Below are 15,589 nucleotides of genomic sequence, written 5' to 3' on the forward strand. Positions count from 1 at the left end.
ATATCCAGAGAACCACCACATGCTGTATAGCAACCCTTTTCCCCAGCAAAGTATTTCAAAAAACACCTTATTCTTTTGGAGGTTAGAAATCTAGACAACTCAATTGAAATTTTTACTTTCACATCAACAGGTAAAATCAAGTTGATGTCTTGTATTGCACCCATGTCTTTAAGGTTTTTGTACTGTTCTGTTTTTATGTTTTGGGGGGTAGGGGCACCATTCAGTACCCAGGGAATACTCCTGGTAATAGTCAATGATCAAACCTTTAAAATCTTACTGTAGTGTAAAACCCATTTGCTGTAGAATTGGGGAGTGGATATCAAATAAACTTGCAAAATAATGTATTTGTCTAAATTGTCAGCATATTATTAAATTTAATGTTAGGCTCAATAATCATAATCTGAAGTCAAACAGCTATAAGCATACCCTCTATGGAAGATTATTAAGGCGCATGCAATTCAATTTTTATCATAGAAAATAGTTGGAAATAGATAAAAAAAAAAAGAAATATGGAGGACATTCTTTTTGGCATCTATATCCAGGTCAGAAAAAGACTCATTTAAAAGGACAGATGAACACCTTTATTCATTATTACACTTAGTGCATTAGATAAGCTATAATATCAAGCTATGTGATTGGATTAAATAAATATAATATATATACTCAATTGAAAGCTGTGCAGGTTTATGGACAGATAAAATCATCCATCTTCCTTCCTTCTGATTGGAACTGGAAGATACACCAGATTTGGTGAAGTCCTTAGACTGAAAAAAGACACACACAGGAAGATCTCACTTATCTGTGGTATATAGGATAAATGGATGAGGAAATGCAAGTTAGTAAAGGGGGGCAGGGATGCCTAGATCACTCTTGACCTCAGAGATTAGGAAGCAGAAAGACAGATGTTAGGTCTCTAGTGAATGCGGCATCTGGGATGTAAAGGAGCTCAGATCAAAGAGACAAGGACTGTCATGTTCAGTATGCTGTGCTTTAATCAAGGAATGTAGTGCTTATATATAGTCCTTCAGGTACTATCTAAGTTCTCAGTGATCACAGAAATTTTTTAGTTCCTAGAAGTAAAGTACAAGCCAGTCTCCCACTGCTTTGAATTAGCTAGGTGCCACGTGACTGGCCATCTGGCATTCTGCTCAGGGCCTTTCCCCTAATACAGGGAAAGGAATACAGGGTTGGACGGTGTCTCTTTGATTAGATTGTGTTTGCACAATCCTCTCTGCATCCGGGTTCAGGTCCAGAGATGTTTAGATGCTAGCTACTGCTGTCCTCCAACAGACAAAGAAAGAAATCAAGGAGGAAAGGAAAAAGAAGAGAAAGAGAAATTTGGGCTTTATAGTAGTGATGCAGGGAAATTGTATTAGTTATCTATCCAAATACAGACTCAATAACACTGAAACATAAGATCTAATCTGAAACTATGAGAATTTTTTAATGTGTCTGTTAAGGTGACAAGTGGGGTTGGGGAGGACATGACAGGGGTGGGAATGGAATATGGAAACACTGGTGAAAATAGTTGACTGCAATGATAGGATTGGTAGATTGGTCATATAAAATATGTCATATAAAATTGACTTATGCCTAAAACTGAACTATCAATAGCTTTGTAAAGTAAAGATACTTATTAAAATGTATAAATATAAAAATCAATATTTGAATGAAAAGTAAAAGAACATTCTTGATTGGGGAATGAATATGACATTATATATAAGAATATTAAATTTCAATTTCTATTTCAAATAGAATAATAGTTGTTCATGCAGATGCCCATATTAAAGAAACTATGAGATATTTCTTAACTGTATAACTAACTTACTGTTGACTTTTCATTAATTATTCAAAAGCAGTATTTAGCATGCTATCATTTTTGGCCTAGTCTATATCTAGTTCTCTTCCAATAGCAAAAGCTGCAAATTCTTATCCAACCATGAAAATACAAATGATAAGCATGGTAGGGTATTTACCTTTCATGTGGTGGACCAGGATGAACAAGATTTGATCATCAACATCCCATACGGTCCCTGAGCCTGTCAGGAGAAATTTTTGAGCAAAGAGCAAGGAGGTTCTCACATCCTGAGAACCTCTGGGTGTGGCCCATCTGCTCTCCCCAATAAAAGAGGAGAGTTTGAGATTTGAAATAAATTTCTAGCCTCTAAGCCTCTTTGAAGTGAGTCTCATTTATTTGTTTGTTTTTGAAAAATACCTGTCTGTGCTAATTACTCCTAACTGGGCATGGAAGGGACACTTGGGGGTACTTGGGAAGGAACCTGCTTTAGCTGGATGCTAGGCAAGTACTGTTGTACTAATTCTCTGGACCTGAAAGTTTCTTTCTTTTTCTTTTTATTTTGTTGTTGTTGTTGTTGTTTGGGTCACACCTTGTGATATTCATGGGTTGCTCCTGGCTCTGTGCTCAGAAATCGCTCCTGGTAAGCACGGGGACCAAAGGAGATGCTGGGATTGAAGCCACCATTCATTGGCTGTGTGCAAGGCAAACTCCCTACCACTGTGCTAACTCTTCAGTCCTGGGAGTTTCATTTTTAAAGAGTCTTAAATCCCAATCCCTGGGAACTAACGCAGTAAATATATATGAAAATAAGGAAGAAACAAAAAATCTATAGCTTAAGTTTATCTTAGTAGAAATTTGAAAAAAAATTACAATTGAACTGAGTAGATGTATGTAAATTTTTTCTTTAATTTATGAGTCTATCATTGTAAAACAAAGGTGAAATATATAATTTGGGGAAGGGGAATTGTCTGACAGTAGTAGGTTAAGATTACTGACTCAGCTTAAAATGAGTTAATTTAACCATATGATGTCTTTTTACTGTATCTTTGAACTGTGTCTTCCAGGGAGGAGTTTTGAATTTTGTATTGGCCCATTCACTTGTAGTCTGAAATGATAGAAGTATAATTAGCAACTTAGAAAAATAATGCATTTCCTTTTCAAGTTTTCCTTTTCAAAGATTAATAAACTTAATATATTGCTTAAACAATAAAATATCAATCTGCCACTCATGGCTTTTCTTCTTCTCAAACATGCAAATACAAAAGAAAGCAAACTATTCTTAATTTCCCATAAGGAAAATAACAACGCAAATGTTTTCATGGTTAACAATTGACATAAAGTCTTATTATTGAGGAGATAAAACACTTGCTCTGTCCAAAGTAGGTAGCTATACCATCTGACTTGGCTCTGTAGGAAACCAGGCTCAATTTTCGCCATCTGTCACCGTTTTCTTACTCAGAGGCCAAAAAAAAAAAAAAAAAGGTCTTTTAAACATAAATTATTTTATCCTAAATGTTTCCTTAAATGTCTATCTCAGACTTTATGCTGACCTTTACTTTGAGGACTAAATTTAATATATTTAGGCCACATTTTATCCATATCATCAGTAGTACAAATCAAGAACACTTCAACAAGGAAAAAAACCTGGAATAGAAAATGTAAAAGTCAGAGTTGATAATCATAATTTAAAGTAGCTGATATGAAATAAGTTGGGAGGGGAAAATAAATATTTTATTCTGAAAACATCTAAGCTATGTTTATATATAAAAAGATGCATTTTCTGGCTTGTTGGTCACACTGTGTCTGAGGACTTTCAGTATTTACTCCTTGCTCTGCACTTAGGGAACACTCCTGACAAGGTTTGTGGGCCAATTAGCAGTGCTAGGGATAGTATCCAGTTGGCTACATATAAGCCAACTGCCTTACCTGCTGTTCTATCTCTAGATCAAACTTTTGCTTCTTTAAAGCCATTTCATTATATTCACAAAAATTCTTGGATTCTTATATTTTGGAGGCATATAAACTAAAACTCTAATATGTCAAACAGCATGATTAATTTAAGTCAAATAATCTAAGCAGCAGAAGGTAAACAAAAAGTATTTGAGTGCAAAACATTTTTTAAGAAATAAGTCCATAAAATAACTTTAGGGAAGTGAGAAAGGAGATATAATGGCAAAAAATAAAATTCAATATAGAGTAAATTCATAACCCAGTTACACAACTAGACTAAAACAGACTATAATTGCTTTCAGAATAAAAGCAACTTTTTAAAAATTAATTAATTAATTATTTTTTATTTGGGAGCCATATCTGGGAGTGCCTAGGAATTACTTGTAGCTATGCACGCAGGAGATATCCTGGCAGGTTCAAAGAACCTGATGGGATGCTGAGGATTGAACCCTAGTAGGCTACATGCAAGACAAGTGCTTTGCCAAATGTACTGTCTCTCTGTTCCCTGTATATTATTTTTAGTTTATTAATTGTGGGGGTACATCTGGTGGTGCTCAAGGGTTACTCCTGGCTCTGAGTTTAGGAATCACTTCTGGAGGCGCTCAGAGGACCATATGGTATGCCAGGAATCAGAGTAGGACTGGTTGAGTTCAAAGCAAGTGTCCTCTTTGCGGTACTATCTTTTACTCTGGGTTCCAGAATGGATGTAGCTTTTCATTGTTCTCACACAATGAGGACAAAAACTGGATTGTATATCAACATACCTTGTTACAACTGGCCCAGACTACTTCTTAGAATATTAATTTTTGGTATCTGGCATGCTGTATGATATTGGGGATCAGGTCTGTGATCAGAGGTGTTTTACAAAGAGTAGAAGCTACAAGTGTCAATTAATAGCTGAGAGTTACAGGGCTATATATCTTATTTATTAAGCTGATTGAGTTTCCATGAGTGATTACCCAGGGATGGGTACAAAAGCTGGATCAAAAATAAGGCTAGTAAAGAAGAAATATAATTTTAGACAGAACAACTAGAATAACTTAACATTAAACACTTAAAAGTAGATGAACTGAGAAATTTGTAAAGAATAATATGATCAAATAATTGTCTATTAATGAATAATAAGGTGTTTTAAATTATATTTGGAAAGCTATCTGAATTAAAGGTAGTTAACACTGGAATTTGCAAAGTCAGCCAAATTATTTTTTACTCACAAAATTTAGGATAAAAGAATGGTTAACACTGAAATAATACTTTTCTTTAGAAACCATTCTAGGGGCCAGAGTGATGGTGCAGTGATAGGGCATTTGCCTTGCAAGCAGCTGACCCAGGCTGAACCATGGTTCAATTCCTCTGTGACCCGTATGATCCTACCAAGCCAGGAGCAAATTTTGAGCACATAGCCAGGAGTAACCCCTGAGCATCACCCGGTGTGCCCCTTTCTCAAAAAAAAAAAAAAAAAGAGAGAATTTATCTTATAAATATTCAAGCCAAAGTCAACCATAATAGAATCAAGGGACATAAACTTTAACAATCAAACTTATAGGGGCCTATTATACTAGCAGGCCAGGGGTCAAAAAGTAAAGTTATAGGATGCACTCTGAATTCTTTGGTGGAGGGAGATTGACACTGGTGGTGGGAAGGTCCCTGATTCATTATATATCTGAAATTTAATTATAAAGGACTCTAGACAATAAAGGACAATTGTTTCAATATATTTTTTTAAAAAAGAATCTCTTCTAGATTTTAAACATTGTAAATTAACTTTTTTTTTCATTAGGCTTTCAATATCTAATGCAATTTAAAAGTTTTAGAATCAAGCTTGGCTTAAGTCTAAATCGATCTAGTTTATTTATCATTGTCATACAAGCCCACACATCAGATTATCTTATCTAGTAATTTTTACTTGATTTACTGAAATCTACCTGCAAATTTGTTTCTGGATGTTTTGTTCTATGCATTTAGTTTCTTAGTTAATGTTTGTAATTAGGATAGAAACTGATGTTATATAAGCATATCTATCTATATTAACTTATTTAATAGTCATAGGAAAATAAAATAGAAATATACCTAATTTCACCATTTAACTTAAAAAATGCTAAACTATTACATACTTTAAAATCGAAGTCATTTTTATCTTGTCAACTTGCACACAAATCTTACCAAACATCAACTCATTGTACATTTCTACAGTAAACAAAGGCATTCACTTTGAAGATCTATCAAATTATACTATAATACCAAAAAATAAGACTAAATGGTTTATACCAGCACACAAAACTTAAAGACATTTGTGCCATATCCTTAATACTTGGACCACAATTTGCAACTGAAAATAAAGATAATGCAATGATTTTCAAAATTTTTTCTAGCTCAGTTGATTTTATTTAGTGTCTTGAGTTTCAAATTGAAGTTTTCTTGGTGGAATCCTTTAGCCAAATCAGACAAATAGAGAGAGACAGAGAAACAGAGAGAGGTTGCTTAGGATTACTTAGTAACACATTCTGGATTGTCACTTAAGACAGAAAAAGCATATTTATATGTAGAACTAAATTCCCAGAGAAGCACTTTACAACCTGCTCTGCAAAGTATTTGCCTGACAGTCAGTAAATGATAGTGATGATGGGGATCTGTTGAACTTACAAGAGCACCTGGAGGAACTATCATGCTTGACTGATAAGTTGAGAAAAAAAGCAGTGAGAAATAGAATTGGGATCTTGAGAGTTTCAGTTGATAAATTGCTGGAAGCTTGGAGAGGGGAAAATATGGAAGCTTCTATAGGGTAGTTATTAATTAAAAATAATAATGAAGTGGATTTTCTAAAATGTTGTCACCCTGTTCTATAGATAATTCCTAATGAACATTCAAATTGTTTCTTGAAGTATTTACTGTTATCTAAGAAATGGTAGAGAAACTGTCCATCAAAGATTATCTCTGTCAAACGTTACCTTGAACTAGGAATATAAAAAAAATTAACCAGGATATATTAAGGCTCTTATTAATATTACTTTTCAGCAATAAACATGGTTTATAGAAAATAAAACATCAAAATCTAAAACTAAGATTTCTGTAAAGTGGATTATTTTCAAATTACTAAATTATCATTTTCATCATGATATGCTAGAATGGAGGGTGCAGTCTAGTTAATTTTCTTTAGAGACTACTAAAAGAAAAACCTGATCTGGTGTGAGGTCTCATCAATTTGTGAATCCATGCTACATTAAATACAGATGGTTCAATGACAAAGAAAATTTTTACAAAGCCAAGTCCTACAAGAATTTCACTAGGTAAAAATTAAAAAAAGGAAACAGTTCAGGATAGGCAAAGAGTGAAAAGAAAATAATTGAGATCTATAATAAAGTTATAGTTTCAACTATAAATAAAAGCAGCACTGCTGTATTGCCCCCATTTAACTTTCTGAAGAAAGCACATATATAAAATTTATATCTTTTACTTCTCTGTAGTAGAAAAATTCCAAATCTTTAGCTAGAGGTCAAAGTGTCTGAAAAAAGGTGTAGTTAGTAAACTGATGGGCTTTTAATGCAAATTTTTGGAACTCTCAGCCCACCCAGGGAATGCCTTGTAGGCAAAAACCCTGTTTACAGTTTTTTATCTGTCACCCTTCCCTGGAGGAAGACAGCCTTTAGAAATTATACCTGAGAGCCTTGGCTGGGCCCAGAACACTCCGAATGCCAGGATTTCTTGGTGTGTTTGCCTGGTATGTTGGGGGCTCTGGGCAGGACAGCTAGCCATAGGACCCCTGGGCTGACCACTTAGTCCAGGGGAACAAGATTCCCCCACACCAGGCGGGTCTTCAGGGCCACGCCTGGTTAATCGGGCCCTGGGGGGAGGGGGTGAGAAATCCTTCCTAGGCATCCAAAAACCACAGAGGCTCGGCTGGGACCAGAACACTCCACATGCCAGGATTTCGTGGGCTTTTGACTGGTATGATGGGGGCTCTGGGCAGGACAGCTAGCCATAGGACCCTGGGCTGACCACTTTGTCCAGGAGAGCATGATTCCCCCCACACCAGGCGGGTCTTCAGGGCCACGCCTGGTTAATCGGGCCTTGGGGGGAGGGGGTGAGAAATTCCTCCCTAGGCATCCAAAAACTGCAGAGCCTTGGCTGGGCCCAGAACACTCCGAATGCCAGGATTTCTTGGTGTGTTTGCCTGGTATGTTGGGGGCTCTGGGCAGGACAGCTAGCCATAGGACCCCTGGGCTGACCACTTAGTCCAGGGGAACAAGATTCCCCCACACCAGGCGGGTCTTCAGGGCCACGCCTGGTTAATCGGGCCCTGGGGGGAGGGGGTGAGAAATCCTTCCTAGGCATCCAAAAACCACAGAGGCTCGGCTGGGACCAGAACACTCCACATGCCAGGATTTCGTGGGCTTTTGACTGGTATGATGGGGGCTCTGGGCAGGACAGCTAGCCATAGGACCCTGGGCTGACCACTTTGTCCAGGAGAGCATGATTCCCCCCACACCAGGCGGGTCTTCAGGGCCACGCCTGGTTAATCGGGCCTTGGGGGGAGGGGGTGAGAAATTCCTCCCTAGGCATCCAAAAACTGCAGAGCCTTGGCTGGGCCCAGAACACTCCGAATGCCAGGATTTCTTGGTGTGTTTGCCTGGTATGTTGGGGGCTCTGGGCAGGACAGCTAGCCATAGGACCCCTGGGCTGACCACTTAGTCCAGGGGAACAAGATTCCCCCACACCAGGCGGGTCTTCAGGGCCACGCCTGGTTAATCGGGCCCTGGGGGGAGGGGGTGAGAAATCCTTCCTAGGCATCCAAAAACCACAGAGGCTCGGCTGGGACCAGAACACTCCACATGCCAGGATTTCGTGGGCTTTTGACTGGTATGATGGGGGCTCTGGGCAGGACAGCTAGCCATAGGACCCTGGGCTGACCACTTTGTCCAGGAGAGCATGATTCCCCCCACACCAGGCGGGTCTTCAGGGCCACGCCTGGTTAATCGGGCCTTGGGGGGAGGGGGTGAGAAATTCCTCCCTAGGCATTCAAAAACTGCAGAGCCTTGGCTGGGCCCAGAACACTCCGAATGCCAGGATTTCTTGGTGTGTTTGCCTGGTATGTTGGGGGCTCTGGGCAGGACAGCTAGCCATAGGACCCCTGGGCTGACCACTTAGTCCAGGGGAACAAGATTCCCCCACACCAGGCGGGTCTTCAGGGCCACGCCTGGTTAATCGGGCCCTGGGGGGAGGGGGTGAGAAATCCTTCCTAGGCATCCAAAAACCACAGAGGCTCGGCTGGGACCAGAACACTCCACATGCCAGGATTTCGTGGGCTTTTGACTGGTATGATGGGGGCTCTGGGCAGGACAGCTAGCCATAGGACCCTGGGCTGACCACTTTGTCCAGGAGAGCATGATTCCCCCCACACCAGGCGGGTCTTCAGGGCCACGCCTGGTTAATCGGGCCTTGGGGGGAGGGGGTGAGAAATTCCTCCCTAGGCATCCAAAAACTACAGAGCCTTGGCTGGGCCCAGAACACTCCGAATGCCAGGATTTCTTGGTGTGTTTGCCTGGTATGTTGGGGGCTCTGGGCAGGACAGCTAGCCATAGGACCCCTGGGCTGACCACTTAGTCCAGGGGAACAAGATTCCCCCACACCAGGCGGGTCTTCAGGGCCACGCCTGGTTAATCGGGCCCTGGGGGGAGGGGGTGAGAAATCCTTCCTAGGCATCCAAAAACCACAGAGGCTCGGCTGGGACCAGAACACTCCACATGCCAGGATTTCGTGGGCTTTTGACTGGTATGATGGGGGCTCTGGGCAGGACAGCTAGCCATAGGACCCTGGGCTGACCACTTTGTCCAGGAGAGCATGATTCCCCCCACACCAGGCGGGTCTTCAGGGCCACGCCTGGTTAATCGGGCCTTGGGGGGAGGGGGTGAGAAATTCCTCCCTAGGCATCCAAAAACTGCAGAGCCTTGGCTGGGCCCAGAACACTCCGAATGCCAGGATTTCTTGGTGTGTTTGCCTGGTATGTTGGGGGCTCTGGGCAGGACAGCTAGCCATAGGACCCCTGGGCTGACCACTTAGTCCAGGGGAACAAGATTCCCCCACACCAGGCGGGTCTTCAGGGCCACGCCTGGTTAATCGGGCCCTGGGGGGAGGGGGTGAGAAATCCTTCCTAGGCATCCAAAAACCACAGAGGCTCGGCTGGGACCAGAACACTCCACATGCCAGGATTTCGTGGGCTTTTGACTGGTATGATGGGGGCTCTGGGCAGGACAGCTAGCCATAGGACCCTGGGCTGACCACTTTGTCCAGGAGAGCATGATTCCCCCTACACCAGGCGGGTCTTCAGGGCCACGCCTGGTTAATCGGGCCTTGGGGGGAGGGGGTGAGAAATTCCTCCCTAGGCATCCAAAAACTACAGAACCGCGCGGGGGCTTACGCCCCCGCGCGTACTTCATGTATTTCATGTATTCAGAATATCCCTTATTCTTATGTTATGTTTTCCGTACACAGAATGTTTATTTTGTATTCTCCCCTTTCCCACACCCCTACAAAGCTCTTTTTCACTCCTTAACTCTCTAACCCCTTCTCAAACATCACTAATCTAGTTTTCTCTTTTTAACTTCAGTAGTGTAGAATCGTAATCACAGTCCAAAGCTGTGCATTGTGTATGACAACCCCAAACTGTTTCAAGATACATAAAATGGACACGTATTTCTTTAGAATATTTTGTGTTTTTTCTCTGACAGCTATAATTCTTACTAAATGTTGTCTTATATAGTGATGATTCTAACCACTTTTTATGTTCTCTTTTTGAGCTGTTTAACAAGGAATTTTGGTGGAAGAGTCCCCCAGTTTAATGCTTATGATTGAATCATGTCAATGGAATCATTGTAATTGTTCTTATGGCCCCCATACGCGCCAATAACACCTTGTGGCATTGCTTCTTATTTGCATAGGCACATTAAAATGGGAAAATAGTATAAATACAAATAAGATCCTATCTAATAGAGATTAGAACACACAAACCTTGTAGTGCAAAGGGACCTTACACCCTGAACATTGACATAACGACCTGGCACAGACGTCAGAAGAAAGGGCATATTCCATTCTCCCCTGAACCAGGAAAGCCATCCACGAAACATCCAGGCTGGTCTATAACATCACTTGGAAGCAATCCTCTACCATGGAAGACCTACACTGCTCAGACTTCGACCTGCTCAAAAGAGACTTCCCTTAACACTGAGAAGACTTAACAACAACAACGACCGGCTTACAGGACAGGGCTCCCTGCATTGCCCTTTGATTGTGAGGTGAAAGGAGAGGATGCTCCACGTCCTGACTTCAATGTAAGATATGCAGATTCCAGGATCTTTAATACAGAAACATGATACCAACAACAGAGACTGTGTGAAAAATAAAAGTGTGTTGGCACTACAGACAATGTATTGGATTGGACGATCTAGCTTGCTTGGAGCCTAGACTTGGTCTTGTGCCAGGAAACTTCAGGGGTCTGGTCTCTTTGTACTTAGGCCAAGGTTATTTCTTTCCATGTTCCTCATATTTTGGTGAGCCTATGCAAACAACAATTGCCACTCTAACACCATTCTTACTGTGCTCCTTTAACTCTAATCCTTAAAAAGAACTCACTTAAAATTTGAGGTTAACTTAAGCTAATATGCATGTATATGGAAATGTAAGAAAATACTATGCCTGTAATGTTTAAGGAGTTACGTAAGTTTTATGGCTTTAGATTGCCTTGTGTACTGTTAAGAAATATTATAATGTATTACAATCTGGGGACTTGAGGGACAAAGTAATTGTACATGGATTCTGTGTTATTTATCTTAATGTTCTTTGGCTGAAATTTCAAAGTTAATATATCAGCAAGGGGACTTCTGAGAATTATGTTATGGGTGATTGTCCTTCCACTGTAACTTTACCTTGTCCTCTTACTTTGCACCCTTGTTCTCATAATTAAAAATAAAAATTTAAAAAAAAAAAAAAAAAGAAATTATACCTGAAACCTTCTCATTCCTCACATTTCCTTATGAGACTGTAATCCCTTTAGGTTTAGTCAGTATTGTTTGAAATTTGTATGTTATCTGGCCTTCTTTTTATGACTGATTATTGCTAAATATTAAAAATCCTATGGAGAGGATAATTGGGACTTCTGTCTTTTGGGTAGGTAGTTCCCTACTCCATGCTGTTTCTCTAATATAGGTCTTGTTTTATTTATTTATTTATTTATTTATTTATTTATTTATTTATTTATTTATTTTTATTTTTTATTTTTATTTTTTTTTTGGAGGGCTGTTGGGCCACAACCAGTGACACTCAGGCTTTGGGCTCAGAAATTACTCCTGACTTGCAGGACCGTAGAAGGATCGAACCCACAGTCTGTCCTAGGTTAGAACATGCAAGGCAGATGTTCTACTGCTTAGGCCACCACTCTGGCCCCATCTTGTTTTCTTAATCCTCCAGGCAACCCTGCTTCAGGCTCATTCATCTGGAGCTTGACTCTGGCATTCACCAATACTGCAGCTTCTACATTTGACTCAATAGATTTACGAACGTTTTGCTTGCTGTTACTTTATTCTCTGTTTAATAATAAACTTTATCCTTCCAGAAGGATGAAATAGAGCAGCATATTGCCATAGATGCAGTGAAAAGTGATTGTTAAAACAGATGTCTAAAGTTTACTTTTTGAATTTTCATTTTATATACATGTTTATAGATCTTTTCTATTTTTTTTATTTGCTCATATAATGTCATTTTGGCTCTACATTTTTCTTTGCTTATTCTACTTCATTAAAACAGAGGTTCAGTAATTGTACCTACATTTCTACATTTGAAAACAATGTTTTATATATATGTATATACATCTGTATTTATTCACATTTATATATATATATATACTATAAAAAAGCCACATTTATTGTCATAGACTCTTACCTTTATTAGATTGGACTTAAATTTAACAAGAGCATAAAAAATTATCACAACTCTGTAACAAAAAAAAAACATGGACTATAGTTAACTTTCTATAATTCAAATAATGCATTAGTTCTTTGAATGCAGATTTCAAAAAGTAGTTCAAAAGTAGTAGAAATATTTTAAATAATTTGAAAAACAGGGCTCTTAAGAAACATGGACTTAAAGTGCATGACTTGCAAGCCAGTGGCTATGAGATTATGAGCTCATGCTCATGTTTGGTATCACACATAAATAAGATCATTCCACATAGACAATGTTCTGCTGTTTGAACCCAGTAGTTCTACTGTCTGCTTTCTCAATGTCACAAATTATTTTCAGTCACACCATAGTCATGTTCATGGAAAAGCCTAGAAAAAGGGTGTGCTCACAGTGTTTACCAAATTAAAGAGAAGTGGGGTCAATAGCCAAAAAATGCAAAAACCCAGAGAGCACATATGTTCTCGTTGTAATGACCTTCAGTGAATATCACAAAACATAATTGTGCATTTCAATTAAGTCTACAACCAACGCCAACTGTGTGTAAAAACATCACAAATAAAAGAGTGTAAACTTTTGTGAATATTGCAACAAAAGTGTCAGTGAGATGTGTGACCCATGGAAGCATTACAATGAAAAGAAAATCTCAGTACCATACACAGATGTGCATATGTTCCTGGGCAATGACAGTCAAAGCAAGAAATCACAACAAGCAAAGGTTCAAAGGTTCTACTGTAATAGACTTCCTCTCTGACTCTGGCCAATCTGAGCAGGCTTTTTACAGTGTAGATTCGGGTCCAGAACATTGTTTCGTTTGCATGCATAAAAGCCTGCTTGGATTGGCTGAGTTAGAGAGGCAGTCTGAGCAGCCTTGCAGTGATTGGTGCAGGATCGAGTTGGAAATTCGTTTTGTGGCAATATTCAGACAATTTTCCATTAGCGGCATATTTGAAACATTTTTCGGGATATACTCGGCATATAAGACGACCCCCGATTTTTCGGTTGACTTTTTTTTGTTTCAAAAGTCATCTTGTACACCGGAAAATACGGTACCCGTTTTATGAACCTTAAAAATAAGAACATAAGGAGGCCATATTGATAGCACAGTGCCTTGCACACGGCCAACCTGGGCTTGATTCCTGCATTTCAGATGGTCCCCCAGTAGAGCTAGGAGTGATCCCTGAATGCATAGACAGTAGTGAGCACTGAGTATCACCAAGTGTGGCCCAAAAATCAATAAAAAGAAAAAAGAGAGAGAGAAAAGAAGAAGAGAGGAGAAGAGATGGGGGGAGGCAATTGAGGGTGGAGAATAGAGGAGAGAAGTATTAGAAGAGGAGAGTGGGGGAGAGGAGTGTGAGGAAGTGGGAGAAGAGAGGAACAGGAGTGTGAGGAGGAGGAGAGGAGGGGAGAAAGAGTTTGACTGGAAAGAAACAAGGTCAGAAATGGATCATGGCTGGAAAAAGGGTGAGAAACACTGTTCAGGATATCTAATCCAATATATGAAGCCTTTAAAAGTGACTTCTGAATATTTTTTTTATCTTCTAGTTTATTTCAAGCACATTTTTTTTAATTTGGGGCTTATTATTTCTATTACACTTCTTTAAAAATCCAAATCACTTTGTTTCTATAAAATGTTCGATCTTTGATACCTTAAACTTATGAGTAAGGAAAATAAAGATTCGGGGTGACGCCTGAATCCTCTCTGCAACTGTGAGGTGAATCTTTGTGTAGGTAAAGGTTGCCTTGCGGGTGACCAGCCTACTTTGCTGGATGCCTGAGTGGAGCAATGTGCCATCCCTCTTATGCCAAAAGAGCAGATTGTGCTAAGGGGCAGGTAAGGCTAGGGGGAGCTTATGGGGGCTTATTAAAGTCGTTTACAAAACCTTGGAGTTTTGAAACTTGAAGTGGCCTTTGGTTTGGGCCAATGTCAAATGTTAACTTTAGGATTAAAAAAGGAAAAAAATGTTTTTATCTTCAAATCTTTTAACTGATAGGTATTTTGGAAATTTGTGTATTTTTGACCTAAGAGTCACTGCACTGAGGTTTTATTCTTTATTGACAAGTATAAATCCTTTAGAGCAGTGGATAAACAAAGTATGTCTATATCATTACTTCACCGTTTGAAAATAAAGTTTAATTGCTTCAAACTCATTAATTTTCTTAAGTTCTTCAATTAAATGATATATGATATTACTTCTACCAATGTAAATTATTTAACTTCAGAAGATGAAGAAAATAGTTACTCCTTTTTGAACTTTTACATAAACCAACTGTTCTTTGAAATGCTTAATGATTATAAAAGACCTATAGGGAGCAACCAGGCTCCATTTCTTTAAAATAATAAATAAAAAGGACAGGTAATTAAAAGAAATTCAGTTTTTGGTTTCTTAGCTCAGTGCACATACTCACTAAGGGTTAGCAGATCAGAAGAATGAAGAATTCTAAAAGCTATAGATAGCCTTGATTGGATAAAATACATCCATGCTGTGTTTTACATTGCAAGAAATTTTCTGGAATAAAAAGTCCTCGACTGTAATTGCAAATTCAATAATAGAAAGCTGATATTTATAACATCTAACATTTATTATGTGATTTAAAATAATATGAAAGCTGCATGACAGTGGCGTTTTATTAAGTATATATGTGATTATATTGTCCAACATTTCTCAGGAGCAAATTATTTAATAGTTTAATATTTAAAATGTTAGAAAATATTTTTAATTTTAGCTACTTTTGCTATTTATATTAGTCCCGGTACTTAGCAACATTTCAAACATGTTGTGTACTAAACAAGTTATAAATTTTAAATACACTTTTATAATAGTAGTTTTTTAAATAATTGTCTTTCATCTTTGTTTTTTACTTTTGACATATCTAAAGGAGAGTGATAAT

General features: G+C 38.9%; 1 non-coding gene across 1 annotated transcript; it reads left to right on the forward strand.

Moving 5' to 3' along the window:
* The first annotated feature begins 14,342 nt into the window (after positions 1–14,342).
* LOC126008190 (U12 minor spliceosomal RNA) lies at positions 14,343–14,492 on the forward strand. Its single transcript, XR_007495544.1, has one exon. It is a non-coding gene; the product is annotated as a U12 minor spliceosomal RNA (small nuclear RNA).
* Positions 14,493–15,589: the final 1,097 nt, after the last annotated feature.

The sequence above is a fragment of the Suncus etruscus genome, chromosome 4 (assembly GCF_024139225.1).
Source record: "Suncus etruscus isolate mSunEtr1 chromosome 4, mSunEtr1.pri.cur, whole genome shotgun sequence".
Classification (NCBI taxonomy): domain Eukaryota; kingdom Metazoa; phylum Chordata; class Mammalia; order Eulipotyphla; family Soricidae; genus Suncus; species Suncus etruscus.